Genomic DNA, 15,619 nt, shown 5'->3' on the forward strand with positions numbered 1-15,619 from the left:
GGCCATGCGAGGGGACACTTTGAGGCCGAGTCCCAGCTTCAGCCTGATCCTCCTGGGAACCCCGCTCTGAGACAAGGAGCCGGGCTTCGCATTCCCACAGCAGCCAGTTGTGGGCTGAGGACACCTGGGGCGTTGGGAACTCCCTGGCTTCTCCTTGGTTTAACGTCTAGAGCTGCTTGTGAATCGCGCCGCCACACACACCCGAGCGCAGGTGTCTTCCGCACAGACTGCGGGCCTCGCTCTTCTGAACGCCGCTAGCTCGCCACCCACCCACGGGTGAACCTGGTCAGGGTGCTTTCTCTAAGGGGCAGACTCTTTTCCGGGCGGGCTACCGGTGTCTCTGTTTGCTCGTTTCTTTCTTCCATTTCGGGAAAGTCTTCCTTGCTGGGTGTGGAAATCTCCTATGCCTTCCCTCGCCTATTCTGTCAGCTTTCAAATTCTCTTTCAGTTGCCACCCTCACAGATGGATTAGGAAACTCTTTCCGGTGCACTCATTAGTGAAATGACCTCCAGGAAGCTGGAATCCAATATCTAATGGCCGATTTTTAGCGAGTCCACACGCCAGGGTGGTCGGGGTCCAATGCAGCCCCGGCCAGGCCCAGGCCCCTTGGACTGGGCCACAGGAGGACACGGAGGAGGGTCCCGGCCCCCACGAAGCGGTGCCGGCAGTTCTCCACGGGCTTGGGCGTTTTCCAGAGGTAGGAGATGGAGGGGACTGATTTCTTCAGCGCCCCCCAAACCACGCCACCCCACCCCACCCATGGGACACATCCCCAGAGAGAGAGCCCCATACACTGGCTGTGCCCCAGCCCTGGCCCGGGGGAATAGGCGGCAGCCCACCCACAGGGCGAGGGGGGGGCGCAGCTGAAAGGGGTTGTGGGGGAGGGCGGCCCCTGGCTGGGGTCAAAGGGCGAGCGTCCCGCGCGTGCGCAGTCAGCGGCAGGCAGCGACGCGCTGGGGGTGGGCAGCGGGTAGGTGAAGGAGGCCTGGCGAGGAGACGAGGGGGGCTGGGAGGGCTCCACCTTGGCGAGTCCAGCCGTGGAGGCGCATCTTGTGTGAGTGTGAGTGAGTGTGAGTGTGTGTGTGTGTGTAGAGAGAGACAGCCCCCCGCCCCGCCCCGCCCCGCCCATCACCCCCGTCCCTGGGAGCCCGCGGGACCCGGCCGGCGAACTCAACCGGCCCGGCCCGGCGCGGGAGGCGGCGGCGGGGAAGCCCAGAGAGGCTCGGCTTCTTGAGCGGGGCAGGGGCGCCCTCCGCCGCCGTCTAGGGCCACACCACCCTGAACGCCCCCGATCTCGTCTGGTCTGGGAAGCTAAGCAGGGTCGGGCCCGGTTAGTACTTGGATGGGAGACCGCCTGGGAATACCGGGTGCCACAGGCTGCTGCTTTTTTTTTTTTTTTTTTTTTTTTGCCTCTTGTTCTGTCCCCTTTCTGGGAGCGCGGCGGCGGCCCGGGGTGGGGGTCACCCCCACCCTCAGCGCCCGCGCGGTGCCTGGCGCCCCAGCCCGCACCGTGGGGCCTCCTCTTGTCCCAAGCCGCGACACCGCCGCCACGCGGCAGGATGCGTGGCATCTGGACTGTCAGGTCTCAGACCAAAGGTCTGCTCTGTGGGAACCGACACGCTGGAGGAAACCTTGAGAGTCTGAGAGGGGAGGGAGTTCCAGAAGAAGGCCAGGATGTCATTTTGAGGGAGTATGTGACCAGAACTCGTCCCGTTGCTTTTGGGGTTCTATGGGCTACACGCAGGAATCTTTGGTGGTGGCACCTGATGTTGGGGGATCCGGAGTCACACCCAGACCTGCTCCACAGGCCTCCTTTTACTTTTCTCTTCGGATTCATTATTTTTAAAAAGTGTCTCTTACCTCTATGATTGCATTTTCTTTTCTCTCTCTCTTCAAGCAGATGATGGGAGTACAAGTATTCAGGTGACATGTGACGCCCGTGCCCCCCTCCCCCCTGCGTTCTTTTTTTTTTTTTTTTTTTTGAGACAGAGTCTCGTTTTGCTGCCCAGGCTAGAGTGAGTGCCATGGCGTCAGCCTAGCTCACAGCAACCTCAATCTCCGGGCTCAAGCAATCCTGCTGCCTCAGCCTCCCGAGTAGTTGGGACTACAGGCATGCACCACCACGCCCGGCTGTGTTTTTCTATATATATTAGTTGGCCAATTAATTTCTTTCTATTTTTAGTAGAGACGGGGTCTCGCTCTTGCTCAGGCTGGTTTCGAACTCCTGACCTGGAGCAATCCGCCCGCCTCGGCCTCCCAGAGAGCTAGGATTACAGGCGTGAGCCACCGCGCCCGGCCCCCCCTGTGTTCTTATTCATATACCTCTCATGTTGTTCCAGCGTATTGTGGGGGTACCAATGTTAAGGTCGGGTGCCTTGCCCTCTCCAAGCCTCCCCCCTCGGGTCAGAGCTTCAAGTGCGCCCATCCCCCAGTCGGTGCGCACCCACCCCATGCCTAATGGATGTGTATGGCCCTCCCCTCCCCCCACCCGCCCGACACCCACCCGATGAAGGTGATTCCTCTCTGTCCACTTAGGCGTCCATCCGTTCGTACCAATTTGCTGGTGAGCGCGCTCACGTGGTGCTCGTGTGTCCATTCTTGGGATACCTGGCCTACTGGAACGGGTTCCAGCTCTGGCCAGGAGAACACGAGAGGCGCCCTCTCACCGCTGCTCCTCACAGCCGAATGGCACTCCGTGGTGTCCACGCGCCACATTTTATTGATGCACTCCTGGATGGATGGGCACTCGGGTCGCTTCCACGTCTTTGGGATTGTGAATTGTGCCCTAACTGTCACCCTAACCCTTACCCAGCCCGTCTCCTCTGCCCCTGCCTGACGCACTCCTCCCCGGCCAGGCCCGTCACTGTCCTGGGCCCCCGCCTGACCGGCTCCTCCCCGCCCGGCCTGTCACCGTCCTCTGCCCCTGCCTGACATGCTCCTTCCCGCCCGCCCGGCCTCTCACCGTCCTGGGCCCCTGCCTGACCGGCTCCTCCGTCGCCTGGGCCTTCCAAGGGCTTGGTGTGGACGCTGCTTCCAGGAAGCCCACCAGAAACCCGGCAGCAGGGTGGCCGCAGCAGTCTCCAGCAGCCGTCCCTAAGTCGCCTGAGTGCGGGGGACGTGCCCCCCGCTGTGCCGCGGGGGCCCAGCCTGGTGTCTTCCCTGAGGCCCTGCGGCTGCCGGCTGGGCTGCCGCTCCCCGCAAGGGGAGAGCCGCGGAGGTGGGGACCGCCTCCTGATGGGGACGTACACGCAGCTCTCCACGTCGGATTCCGGGGCTCTCTGTCCTGCCCGAAGGCCCAGCTGGCCTGCGGGTCCTTAGAGTGGCAAAAACATCCGAAAACTGAGATTGAGGGTCCGGTGGGTGTCTGCACTTTTGTGCTGGGCACCCCAGGGAGGCCCGGGGGCTGGCTGGACAACGTGGTCTGCTGGGCGGGGGGGTTGGAGGAGCAACTGATGCCCTTTGCACTTTGGGTAGCAAGAGTCTGAGGTGTCTCTGAGCCCTGTGCCCTGTGGGGGGGGGCGGGGGGGGAGGAGGAGGAGGAGGAGGAGGAGGTGGGAAGGGCCGGGGCCTGCAGTCCTGTTCCCGGGGTGGCACGGCAAGTGGCTTCTTCCACAGGCTGCTTGGCCTGGGCTCCCTGCACCTGGGCCTTTGGAGGACCGGCCCTGTGCTTGCCAACACTTCCTGCAGGGACCCAGAGCTGGGAGGTGGCATCTCTCAGCCCTGGGTCGGGCAGAGCCCCAGCGGGCCACGCCCACAACCTCTCTCAGCACCGGTCCCCCAGAAGGCTCCTTTGGGACCAGGATTCTCTTGCGGTGACTCTTTAAGGTCTGGCCCCTGGATGGAGGGGCACCAGGAGTAGAGGAGCAGGAAGGGGAAGGGGGTGGCCATGCGAGGGGACACTTTGAGGCCGAGTCCCAGCTTCAGCCTGATCCTCCTGGGAACCCCGCTCTGAGACAAGGAGCCGGGCTTCGCATTCCCACAGCAGCCAGTCGTGGGCTGAGGACACCTGGGGCGTTGGGAACTCCCTGGCTTCTCCTTGGTTTAACGTCTAGAGCTGCTTGTGAATCGCGCCGCCACACACACCCGAGCGCAGGAGTCTTCCGCACAGACTGCGGGCCTCGCTCTTCTGAACGCCGCTAGCTCGCCACCCACCCACGGGTGAACCTGGTCAGGGTGCTTTCTCTAAGGGGCAGACTCTTTTCCGGGCGGGCTACCGGTGTCTCTGTTTGCTCGTTTCTTTCTTCCATTTCGGGAAAGTCTTCCTTGCTGGGTGCGGAAATCTCCTATGCCTTCCCTCGCCTATTCTGTCAGCTTTCAAATTCTCTTTCAGTTGCCACCCTCACAGATGGATTAGGAAACTCTTTCCGGTGCACTCATTAGTGAAATGACCTCCAGGAAGCTGGAATCCAATATCTAATGGCCGATTTTTAGCGAGTCCACACGCCAGGGTGGTCGGGGTCCAATGCAGCCCCGGCCAGGCCCAGGCCCCTTGGACTGGGCCACAGGAGGACACGGAGGAGGGTCCCGGCCCCCACGAAGCGGTGCCGGCAGTTCTCCACGGGCTTGGGCGTTTTCCAGAGGTAGGAGATGGAGGGGACTGATTTCTTCAGCGCCCCCCAAACCACGCCACCCCACCCCACCCATGGGACACATCCCCAGAGAGAGACGCCCCATACACTGGCTGTGCCCCAGCCCTGGCCCGGGGGAATAGGCGGCAGCCCACCCACAGGGCGAGGGGGGGGCGCAGCTGAAAGGGGTTGTGGGGGAGGGCGGCCCCTGGCTGGGGTCAAAGGGCGAGCGTCCCGCGCGTGCGCAGTCAGCGGCAGCGACGCGCTGGGGGTGGGCAGCGGGTAGGTGAAGGAGGCCTGGCGAGGAGACGAGGGGGGCTGGGAGGGCTCCACCTTGGCGAGTCCAGCCGTGGAGGCGCATCTTGTGTGAGTGTGAGTGAGTGTGAGTGTGTGTGTGTGTGTAGAGAGAGACAGCCCCCCGCCCCGCCCCGCCCCGCCCATCACCCCCGTCCCTGGGAGCCCGCGGGACCCGGCCGGCGAACTCAACCGGCCCGGCCCGGCGCGGGAGGCGGCGGCGGGGAAGCCCAGAGAGGCTCGGCTTCTTGAGCGGGGCAGGGGCGCCCTCCGCCGCCGTCTAGGGCCACACCACCCTGAACGCCCCCGATCTCGTCTGGTCTGGGAAGCTAAGCAGGGTCGGGCCCGGTTAGTACTTGGATGGGAGACCGCCTGGGAATACCGGGTGCCACAGGCTGCTGCTTTTTTTTTTTTTTTTTTTTTTTTGCCTCTTGTTCTGTCCCCTTTCTGGGAGCGCGGCGGCGGCCCGGGGTGGGGGTCACCCCCACCCTCAGCGCCCGCGCGGTGCCTGGCGCCCCAGCCCGCACCGTGGGGCCTCCTCTTGTCCCAAGCCGCGACACCGCCGCCACGCGGCAGGATGCGTGGCATCTGGACTGTCAGGTCTCAGACCAAAGGTCTGCTCTGTGGGAACCGACACGCTGGAGGAAACCTTGAGAGTCTGAGAGGGGAGGGAGTTCCAGAAGAAGGCCAGGATGTCATTTTGAGGGAGTATGTGACCAGAACTCGTCCCGTTGCTTTTGGGGTTCTATGGGCTACACGCAGGAATCTTTGGTGGTGGCACCTGATGTTGGGGGATCCGGAGTCACACCCAGACCTGCTCCACAGGCCTCCTTTTACTTTTCTCTTCGGATTCATTATTTTTAAAAAGTGTCTCTTACCTCTATGATTGCATTTTCTTTTCTCTCTCTCTTCAAGCAGATGATGGGAGTACAAGTATTCAGGTGACATGTGACGCCCGTGCCCCCCTCCCCCCTGCGTTCTTTTTTTTTTTTTTTTTTTTGAGACAGAGTCTCGTTTTGCTGCCCAGGCTAGAGTGAGTGCCATGGCGTCAGCCTAGCTCACAGCAACCTCAATCTCCGGGCTCAAGCAATCCTGCTGCCTCAGCCTCCCGAGTAGTTGGGACTACAGGCATGCACCACCACGCCCGGCTGTGTTTTTCTATATATATTAGTTGGCCAATTAATTTCTTTCTATTTTTAGTAGAGACGGGGTCTCGCTCTTGCTCAGGCTGGTTTCGAACTCCTGACCTGGAGCAATCCGCCCGCCTCGGCCTCCCAGAGAGCTAGGATTACAGGCGTGAGCCACCGCGCCCGGCCCCCCCTGTGTTCTTATTCATATACCTCTCATGTTGTTCCAGCGTATTGTGGGGGTACCAATGTTAAGGTCGGGTGCCTTGCCCTCTCCAAGCCTCCCCCCTCGGGTCAGAGCTTCAAGTGCGCCCATCCCCCAGTCGGTGCGCACCCACCCCATGCCTAATGGATGTGTATGGCCCTCCCCTCCCCCCACCCGCCCGACACCCACCCGATGAAGGTGATTCCTCTCTGTCCACTTAGGCGTCCATCCGTTCGTACCAATTTGCTGGTGAGCGCGCTCACGTGGTGCTCGTGTGTCCATTCTTGGGATACCTGGCCTACTGGAACGGGTTCCAGCTCTGGCCAGGAGAACACGAGAGGCGCCCTCTCACCGCTGCTCCTCACAGCCGAATGGCACTCCGTGGTGTCCACGCGCCACATTTTATTGATGCACTCCTGGATGGATGGGCACTCGGGTCGCTTCCACGTCTTTGGGATTGTGAATTGTGCCCTAACTGTCACCCTAACCCTTACCCAGCCCGTCTCCTCTGCCCCTGCCTGACGCACTCCTCCCCGGCCAGGCCCGTCACTGTCCTGGGCCCCCGCCTGACCGGCTCCTCCCCGCCCGGCCTGTCACCGTCCTCTGCCCCTGCCTGACATGCTCCTTCCCGCCCGCCCGGCCTCTCACCGTCCTGGGCCCCTGCCTGACCGGCTCCTCCGTCGCCTGGGCCTTCCAAGGGCTTGGTGTGGACGCTGCTTCCAGGAAGCCCACCAGAAACCCGGCAGCAGGGTGGCCGCAGCAGTCTCCAGCAGCCGTCCCTAAGTCGCCTGAGTGCGGGGGACGTGCCCCCCGCTGTGCCGCGGGGGCCCAGCCTGGTGTCTTCCCTGAGGCCCTGCGGCTGCCGGCTGGGCTGCCGCTCCCCGCAAGGGGAGAGCCGCGGAGGTGGGGACCGCCTCCTGATGGGGACGTACACGCAGCTCTCCACGTCGGATTCCGGGGCTCTCTGTCCTGCCCGAAGGCCCAGCTGGCCTGCGGGTCCTTAGAGTGGCAAAAACATCCGAAAACTGAGATTGAGGGTCCGGTGGGTGTCTGCACTTTTGTGCTGGGCACCCCAGGGAGGCCCGGGGGCTGGCTGGACAACGTGGTCTGCTGGGCGGGGGGGTTGGAGGAGCAACTGATGCCCTTTGCACTTTGGGTAGCAAGAGTCTGAGGTGTCTCTGAGCCCTGTGCCCTGTGGGGGGGGGCGGGGGGGGAGGAGGAGGAGGAGGAGGAGGAGGTGGGAAGGGCCGGGGCCTGCAGTCCTGTTCCCGGGGTGGCACGGCAAGTGGCTTCTTCCACAGGCTGCTTGGCCTGGGCTCCCTGCACCTGGGCCTTTGGAGGACCGGCCCTGTGCTTGCCAACACTTCCTGCAGGGACCCAGAGCTGGGAGGTGGCATCTCTCAGCCCTGGGTCGGGCAGAGCCCCAGCGGGCCACGCCCACAACCTCTCTCAGCACCGGTCCCCCAGAAGGCTCCTTTGGGACCAGGATTCTCTTGCGGTGACTCTTTAAGGTCTGGCCCCTGGATGGAGGGGCACCAGGAGTAGAGGAGCAGGAAGGGGAAGGGGGTGGCCATGCGAGGGGACACTTTGAGGCCGAGTCCCAGCTTCAGCCTGATCCTCCTGGGAACCCCGCTCTGAGACAAGGAGCCGGGCTTCGCATTCCCACAGCAGCCAGTCGTGGGCTGAGGACACCTGGGGCGTTGGGAACTCCCTGGCTTCTCCTTGGTTTAACGTCTAGAGCTGCTTGTGAATCGCGCCGCCACACACACCCGAGCGCAGGAGTCTTCCGCACAGACTGCGGGCCTCGCTCTTCTGAACGCCGCTAGCTCGCCACCCACCCACGGGTGAACCTGGTCAGGGTGCTTTCTCTAAGGGGCAGACTCTTTTCCGGGCGGGCTACCGGTGTCTCTGTTTGCTCGTTTCTTTCTTCCATTTCGGGAAAGTCTTCCTTGCTGGGTGCGGAAATCTCCTATGCCTTCCCTCGCCTATTCTGTCAGCTTTCAAATTCTCTTTCAGTTGCCACCCTCACAGATGGATTAGGAAACTCTTTCCGGTGCACTCATTAGTGAAATGACCTCCAGGAAGCTGGAATCCAATATCTAATTGGCCGATTTTTAGCGAGTCCACACGCCAGGGTGGTCGGGGTCCAATCCAGCCCCGGCCAGGCCCAGGCCCCTTGGACTGGGCCACAGGAGGACACGGAGGAGGGTCCCGGCCCCCACGAAGCGGTGCCGGCAGTTCTCCACGGGCTTGGGCGTTTTCCAGAGGTAGGAGATGGAGGGGACTGATTTCTTCAGCGCCCCCCAAACCACGCCACCCCACCCCACCCATGGGACACATCCCCAGAGAGAGACGCCCCATACACTGGCTGTGCCCCAGCCCTGGCCCGGGGGAATAGGCGGCAGCCCACCCACAGGGCGAGGGGGGGGCGCAGCTGAAAGGGGTTGTGGGGAGGGCGGCCCCTGGCTGGGGTCAAAGGGCGAGCGTCCCGCGCGTGCGCAGTCAGCGGCAGCGACGCGCTGGGGGTGGGCAGCGGGTAGGTGAAGGAGGCCTGGCGAGGAGACGAGGGGGGCTGGGAGGGCTCCACCTTGGCGAGTCCAGCCGTGGAGGCGCATCTTGTGTGAGTGTGAGTGAGTGTGTGTGTGTGTGTGTGTGTAGAGAGAGACAGCCCCCCGCCCCGCCCCGCCCCGCCCATCACCCCCGTCCCTGGGAGCCCGCGGGACCCGGCCGGCGAACTCAACCGGCCCGGCCCGGCGCGGGAGGCGGCGGCGGGGAAGCCCAGAGAGGCTCGGCTTCTTGAGCGGGGCAGGGGCGCCCTCCGCCGCCGTCTAGGGCCACACCACCCTGAACGCCCCCGATCTCGTCTGGTCTGGGAAGCTAAGCAGGGTCGGGCCCGGTTAGTACTTGGATGGGAGACCGCCTGGGAATACCGGGTGCCACAGGCTGCTGCTTTTTTTTTTTTTTTTTTTTTTTTGCCTCTTGTTCTGTCCCCTTTCTGGGAGCGCGGCGGCGGCCCGGGGTGGGGGTCACCCCCACCCTCAGCGCCCGCGCGGTGCCTGGCGCCCCAGCCCGCACCGTGGGGCCTCCTCTTGTCCCAAGCCGCGACACCGCCGCCACGCGGCAGGATGCGTGGCATCTGGACTGTCAGGTCTCAGACCAAAGGTCTGCTCTGTGGGAACCGACACGCTGGAGGAAACCTTGAGAGTCTGAGAGGGGAGGGAGTTCCAGAAGAAGGCCAGGATGTCATTTTGAGGGAGTATGTGACCAGAACTCGTCCCGTTGCTTTTGGGGTTCTATGGGCTACACGCAGGAATCTTTGGTGGTGGCACCTGATGTTGGGGGATCCGGAGTCACACCCAGACCTGCTCCACAGGCCTCCTTTTACTTTTCTCTTCGGATTCATTATTTTTAAAAAGTGTCTCTTACCTCTATGATTGCATTTTCTTTTCTCTCTCTCTTCAAGCAGATGATGGGAGTACAAGTATTCAGGTGACATGTGACGCCCGTGCCCCCCTCCCCCCTGCGTTCTTTTTTTTTTTTTTTTTTTTGAGACAGAGTCTCGTTTTGCTGCCCAGGCTAGAGTGAGTGCCATGGCGTCAGCCTAGCTCACAGCAACCTCAATCTCCGGGCTCAAGCAATCCTGCTGCCTCAGCCTCCCGAGTAGTTGGGACTACAGGCATGCACCACCACGCCCGGCTGTGTTTTTCTATATATATTAGTTGGCCAATTAATTTCTTTCTATTTTTAGTAGAGACGGGGTCTCGCTCTTGCTCAGGCTGGTTTCGAACTCCTGACCTGGAGCAATCCGCCCGCCTCGGCCTCCCAGAGAGCTAGGATTACAGGCGTGAGCCACCGCGCCCGGCCCCCCCTGTGTTCTTATTCATATACCTCTCATGTTGTTCCAGCGTATTGTGGGGGTACCAATGTTAAGGTCGGGTGCCTTGCCCTCTCCAAGCCTCCCCCCTCGGGTCAGAGCTTCAAGTGCGCCCATCCCCCAGTCGGTGCGCACCCACCCCATGCCTAATGGATGTGTATGGCCCTCCCCTCCCCCCACCCGCCCGACACCCACCCGATGAAGGTGATTCCTCTCTGTCCACTTAGGCGTCCATCCGTTCGTACCAATTTGCTGGTGAGCGCGCTCACGTGGTGCTCGTGTGTCCATTCTTGGGATACCTGGCCTACTGGAACGGGTTCCAGCTCTGGCCAGGAGAACACGAGAGGCGCCCTCTCACCGCTGCTCCTCACAGCCGAATGGCACTCCGTGGTGTCCACGCGCCACATTTTATTGATGCACTCCTGGATGGATGGGCACTCGGGTCGCTTCCACGTCTTTGCGATTGTGAATTGTGCCCTAACTGTCACCCTAACCCTTACCCAGCCCGTCTCCTCTGCCCCTGCCTGACGCACTCCTCCCCGGCCAGGCCCGTCACTGTCCTGGGCCCCCGCCTGACCGGCTCCTCCCCGCCCGGCCTGTCACCGTCCTCTGCCCCTGCCTGACATGCTCCTTCCCGCCCGCCCGGCCTCTCACCGTCCTGGGCCCCTGCCTGACCGGCTCCTCCGTCGCCTGGGCCTTCCAAGGGCTTGGTGTGGACGCTGCTTCCAGGAAGCCCACCAGAAACCCGGCAGCAGGGTGGCCGCAGCAGTCTCCAGCAGCCGTCCCTAAGTCGCCTGAGTGCGGGGGACGTGCCCCCCGCTGTGCCGCGGGGGCCCAGCCTGGTGTCTTCCCTGAGGCCCTGCGGCTGCCGGCTGGGCTGCCGCTCCCCGCAAGGGGAGAGCCGCGGAGGTGGGGACCGCCTCCTGATGGGGACGTACACGCAGCTCTCCACGTCGGATTCCGGGGCTCTCTGTCCTGCCCGAAGGCCCAGCTGGCCTGCGGGTCCTTAGAGTGGCAAAAACATCCGAAAACTGAGATTGAGGGTCCGGTGGGTGTCTGCACTTTTGTGCTGGGCACCCCAGGGAGGCCCGGGGGCTGGCTGGACAACGTGGTCTGCTGGGCGGGGGGGTTGGAGGAGCAACTGATGCCCTTTGCACTTTGGGTAGCAAGAGTCTGAGGTGTCTCTGAGCCCTGTGCCCTGTGGGGGGGGGCGGGGGGGGAGGAGGAGGAGGAGGAGGAGGAGGTGGGAAGGGCCGGGGCCTGCAGTCCTGTTCCCGGGGTGGCACGGCAAGTGGCTTCTTCCACAGGCTGCTTGGCCTGGGCTCCCTGCACCTGGGCCTTTGGAGGACCGGCCCTGTGCTTGCCAACACTTCCTGCAGGGACCCAGAGCTGGGAGGTGGCATCTCTCAGCCCTGGGTCGGGCAGAGCCCCAGCGGGCCATGCCCACAACCTCTCTCAGCACCGGTCCCCCAGAAGGCTCCTTTGGGACCAGGATTCTCTTGCGGTGACTCTTTAAGGTCTGGCCCCTGGATGGAGGGGCACCAGGAGTAGAGGAGCAGGAAGGGGAAGGGGGTGGCCATGCGAGGGGACACTTTGAGGCCGAGTCCCAGCTTCAGCCTGATCCTCCTGGGAACCCCGCTCTGAGACAAGGAGCCGGGCTTCGCATTCCCACAGCAGCCAGTTGTGGGCTGAGGACACCTGGGGCGTTGGGAACTCCCTGGCTTCTCCTTGGTTTAACGTCTAGAGCTGCTTGTGAATCGCGCCGCCACACACACCCGAGCGCAGGTGTCTTCCGCACAGACTGCGGGCCTCGCTCTTCTGAACGCCGCTAGCTCGCCACCCACCCACGGGTGAACCTGGTCAGGGTGCTTTCTCTAAGGGGCAGACTCTTTTCCGGGCGGGCTACCGGTGTCTCTGTTTGCTCGTTTCTTTCTTCCATTTCGGGAAAGTCTTCCTTGCTGGGTGTGGAAATCTCCTATGCCTTCCCTCGCCTATTCTGTCAGCTTTCAAATTCTCTTTCAGTTGCCACCCTCACAGATGGATTAGGAAACTCTTTCCGGTGCACTCATTAGTGAAATGACCTCCAGGAAGCTGGAATCCAATATCTAATGGCCGATTTTTAGCGAGTCCACACGCCAGGGTGGTCGGGGTCCAATGCAGCCCCGGCCAGGCCCAGGCCCCTTGGACTGGGCCACAGGAGGACACGGAGGAGGGTCCCGGCCCCCACGAAGCGGTGCCGGCAGTTCTCCACGGGCTTGGGCGTTTTCCAGAGGTAGGAGATGGAGGGGACTGATTTCTTCAGCGCCCCCCAAACCACGCCACCCCACCCCACCCATGGGACACATCCCCAGAGAGAGAGCCCCATACACTGGCTGTGCCCCAGCCCTGGCCCGGGGGAATAGGCGGCAGCCCACCCACAGGGCGAGGGGGGGGCGCAGCTGAAAGGGGTTGTGGGGGAGGGCGGCCCCTGGCTGGGGTCAAAGGGCGAGCGTCCCGCGCGTGCGCAGTCAGCGGCAGGCAGCGACGCGCTGGGGGTGGGCAGCGGGTAGGTGAAGGAGGCCTGGCGAGGAGACGAGGGGGGCTGGGAGGGCTCCACCTTGGCGAGTCCAGCCGTGGAGGCGCATCTTGTGTGAGTGTGAGTGAGTGTGAGTGTGTGTGTGTGTGTAGAGAGAGACAGCCCCCCGCCCCGCCCCGCCCCGCCCATCACCCCCGTCCCTGGGAGCCCGCGGGACCCGGCCGGCGAACTCAACCGGCCCGGCCCGGCGCGGGAGGCGGCGGCGGGGAAGCCCAGAGAGGCTCGGCTTCTTGAGCGGGGCAGGGGCGCCCTCCGCCGCCGTCTAGGGCCACACCACCCTGAACGCCCCCGATCTCGTCTGGTCTGGGAAGCTAAGCAGGGTCGGGCCCGGTTAGTACTTGGATGGGAGACCGCCTGGGAATACCGGGTGCCACAGGCTGCTGCTTTTTTTTTTTTTTTTGCCTCTTGTTCTGTCCCCTTTCTGGGAGCGCGGCGGCGGCCCGGGGTGGGGGTCACCCCCACCCTCAGCGCCCGCGCGGTGCCTGGCGCCCCAGCCCGCACCGTGGGGCCTCCTCTTGTCCCAAGCCGCGACACCGCCGCCACGCGGCAGGATGCGTGGCATCTGGACTGTCAGGTCTCAGACCAAAGGTCTGCTCTGTGGGAACCGACACGCTGGAGGAAACCTTGAGAGTCTGAGAGGGGAGGGAGTTCCAGAAGAAGGCCAGGATGTCATTTTGAGGGAGTATGTGACCAGAACTCGTCCCGTTGCTTTTGGGGTTCTATGGGCTACACGCAGGAATCTTTGGTGGTGGCACCTGATGTTGGGGGATCCGGAGTCACACCCAGACCTGCTCCACAGGCCTCCTTTTACTTTTCTCTTCGGATTCATTATTTTTAAAAAGTGTCTCTTACCTCTATGATTGCATTTTCTTTTCTCTCTCTCTTCAAGCAGATGATGGGAGTACAAGTATTCAGGTGACATGTGACGCCCGTGCCCCCCTCCCCCCTGCGTTCTTTTTTTTTTTTTTTTTTTGAGACAGAGTCTCGTTTTGCTGCCCAGGCTAGAGTGAGTGCCATGGCGTCAGCCTAGCTCACAGCAACCTCAATCTCCGGGCTCAAGCAATCCTGCTGCCTCAGCCTCCCGAGTAGTTGGGACTACAGGCATGCACCACCACGCCCGGCTGTGTTTTTCTATATATATTAGTTGGCCAATTAATTTCTTTCTATTTTTAGTAGAGACGGGGTCTCGCTCTTGCTCAGGCTGGTTTCGAACTCCTGACCTGGAGCAATCCGCCCGCCTCGGCCTCCCAGAGAGCTAGGATTACAGGCGTGAGCCACCGCGCCCGGCCCCCCCTGTGTTCTTATTCATATACCTCTCATGTTGTTCCAGCGTATTGTGGGGGTACCAATGTTAAGGTCGGGTGCCTTGCCCTCTCCAAGCCTCCCCCCTCGGGTCAGAGCTTCAAGTGCGCCCATCCCCCAGTCGGTGCGCACCCACCCCATGCCTAATGGATGTGTATGGCCCTCCCCTCCCCCCACCCGCCCGACACCCACCCGATGAAGGTGATTCCTCTCTGTCCACTTAGGCGTCCATCCGTTCGTACCAATTTGCTGGTGAGCGCGCTCACGTGGTGCTCGTGTGTCCATTCTTGGGATACCTGGCCTACTGGAACGGGTTCCAGCTCTGGCCAGGAGAACACGAGAGGCGCCCTCTCACCGCTGCTCCTCACAGCCGAATGGCACTCCGTGGTGTCCACGCGCCACATTTTATTGATGCACTCCTGGATGGATGGGCACTCGGGTCGCTTCCACGTCTTTGCGATTGTGAATTGTGCCCTAACTGTCACCCTAACCCTTACCCAGCCCGTCTCCTCTGCCCCTGCCTGACGCACTCCTCCCCGGCCAGGCCCGTCACTGTCCTGGGCCCCCGCCTGACCGGCTCCTCCCCGCCCGGCCTGTCACCGTCCTCTGCCCCTGCCTGACATGCTCCTTCCCGCCCGCCCGGCCTCTCACCGTCCTGGGCCCCTGCCTGACCGGCTCCTCCGTCGCCTGGGCCTTCCAAGGGCTTGGTGTGGACGCTGCTTCCAGGAAGCCCACCAGAAACCCGGCAGCAGGGTGGCCGCAGCAGTCTCCAGCAGCCGTCCCTAAGTCGCCTGAGTGCGGGGGACGTGCCCCCCGCTGTGCCGCGGGGGCCCAGCCTGGTGTCTTCCCTGAGGCCCTGCGGCTGCCGGCTGGGCTGCCGCTCCCCGCAAGGGGAGAGCCGCGGAGGTGGGGACCGCCTCCTGATGGGGACGTACACGCAGCTCTCCACGTCGGATTCCGGGGCTCTCTGTCCTGCCCGAAGGCCCAGCTGGCCTGCGGGTCCTTAGAGTGGCAAAAACATCCGAAAACTGAGATTGAGGGTCCGGTGGGTGTCTGCACTTTTGTGCTGGGCACCCCAGGGAGGCCCGGGGGCTGGCTGGACAACGTGGTCTGCTGGGCGGGGGGGTTGGAGGAGCAACTGATGCCCTTTGCACTTTGGGTAGCAAGAGTCTGAGGTGTCTCTGAGCCCTGTGCCCTGTGGGGGGGGGCGGGGGGGGAGGAGGAGGAGGAGGAGGAGGAGGTGGGAAGGGCCGGGGCCTGCAGTCCTGTTCCCGGGGTGGCACGGCAAGTGGCTTCTTCCACAGGCTGCTTGGCCTGGGCTCCCTGCACCTGGGCCTTTGGAGGACCGGCCCTGTGCTTGCCAACACTTCCTGCAGGGACCCAGAGCTGGGAGGTGGCATCTCTCAGCCCTGGGTCGGGCAGAGCCCCAGCGGGCCACGCCCACAACCTCTCTCAGCACCGGTCCCCCAGAAGGCTCCTTTGGGACCAGGATTCTCTTGCGGTGACTCTTTAAGGTCTGGCCCCTGGATGGAGGGGCACCAGGAGTAGAGGAGCAGGAAGGGGAAGGGGGTGGCCATGCGAGGGGACACTTTGAGGCCGAGTCCCAGCTTCAGCCTGATCCTCCTGGGAACCCCGCTCTGAGACAAGGAGCCGGGCTTCGCATTCCCACAGCA

General features: G+C 62.9%; 4 pseudogenes; all 4 read left to right on the forward strand.

Annotated features, from left to right (window-relative positions):
* Nucleotides 1–1,261: 1,261 nt before the first annotated feature.
* Nucleotides 1,262–1,380, forward strand: LOC142874059 (uncharacterized; annotated as a pseudogene).
* A 3,761-nt stretch (nucleotides 1,381–5,141) lies between these two features.
* LOC142874060 (uncharacterized) lies at nucleotides 5,142–5,260 on the forward strand (annotated as a pseudogene).
* A 3,761-nt stretch (nucleotides 5,261–9,021) lies between these two features.
* Nucleotides 9,022–9,140, forward strand: LOC142874061 (uncharacterized; annotated as a pseudogene).
* A 3,764-nt stretch (nucleotides 9,141–12,904) lies between these two features.
* On the forward strand, nucleotides 12,905–13,023 carry LOC142874062 (uncharacterized; annotated as a pseudogene).
* The last annotated feature ends 2,596 nt before the right edge of the window (nucleotides 13,024–15,619 follow it).

Source organism: Microcebus murinus, chromosome 11 (genome assembly GCF_040939455.1).
Source record: "Microcebus murinus isolate Inina chromosome 11, M.murinus_Inina_mat1.0, whole genome shotgun sequence".
Classification (NCBI taxonomy): Eukaryota; Metazoa; Chordata; class Mammalia; order Primates; family Cheirogaleidae; genus Microcebus; species Microcebus murinus.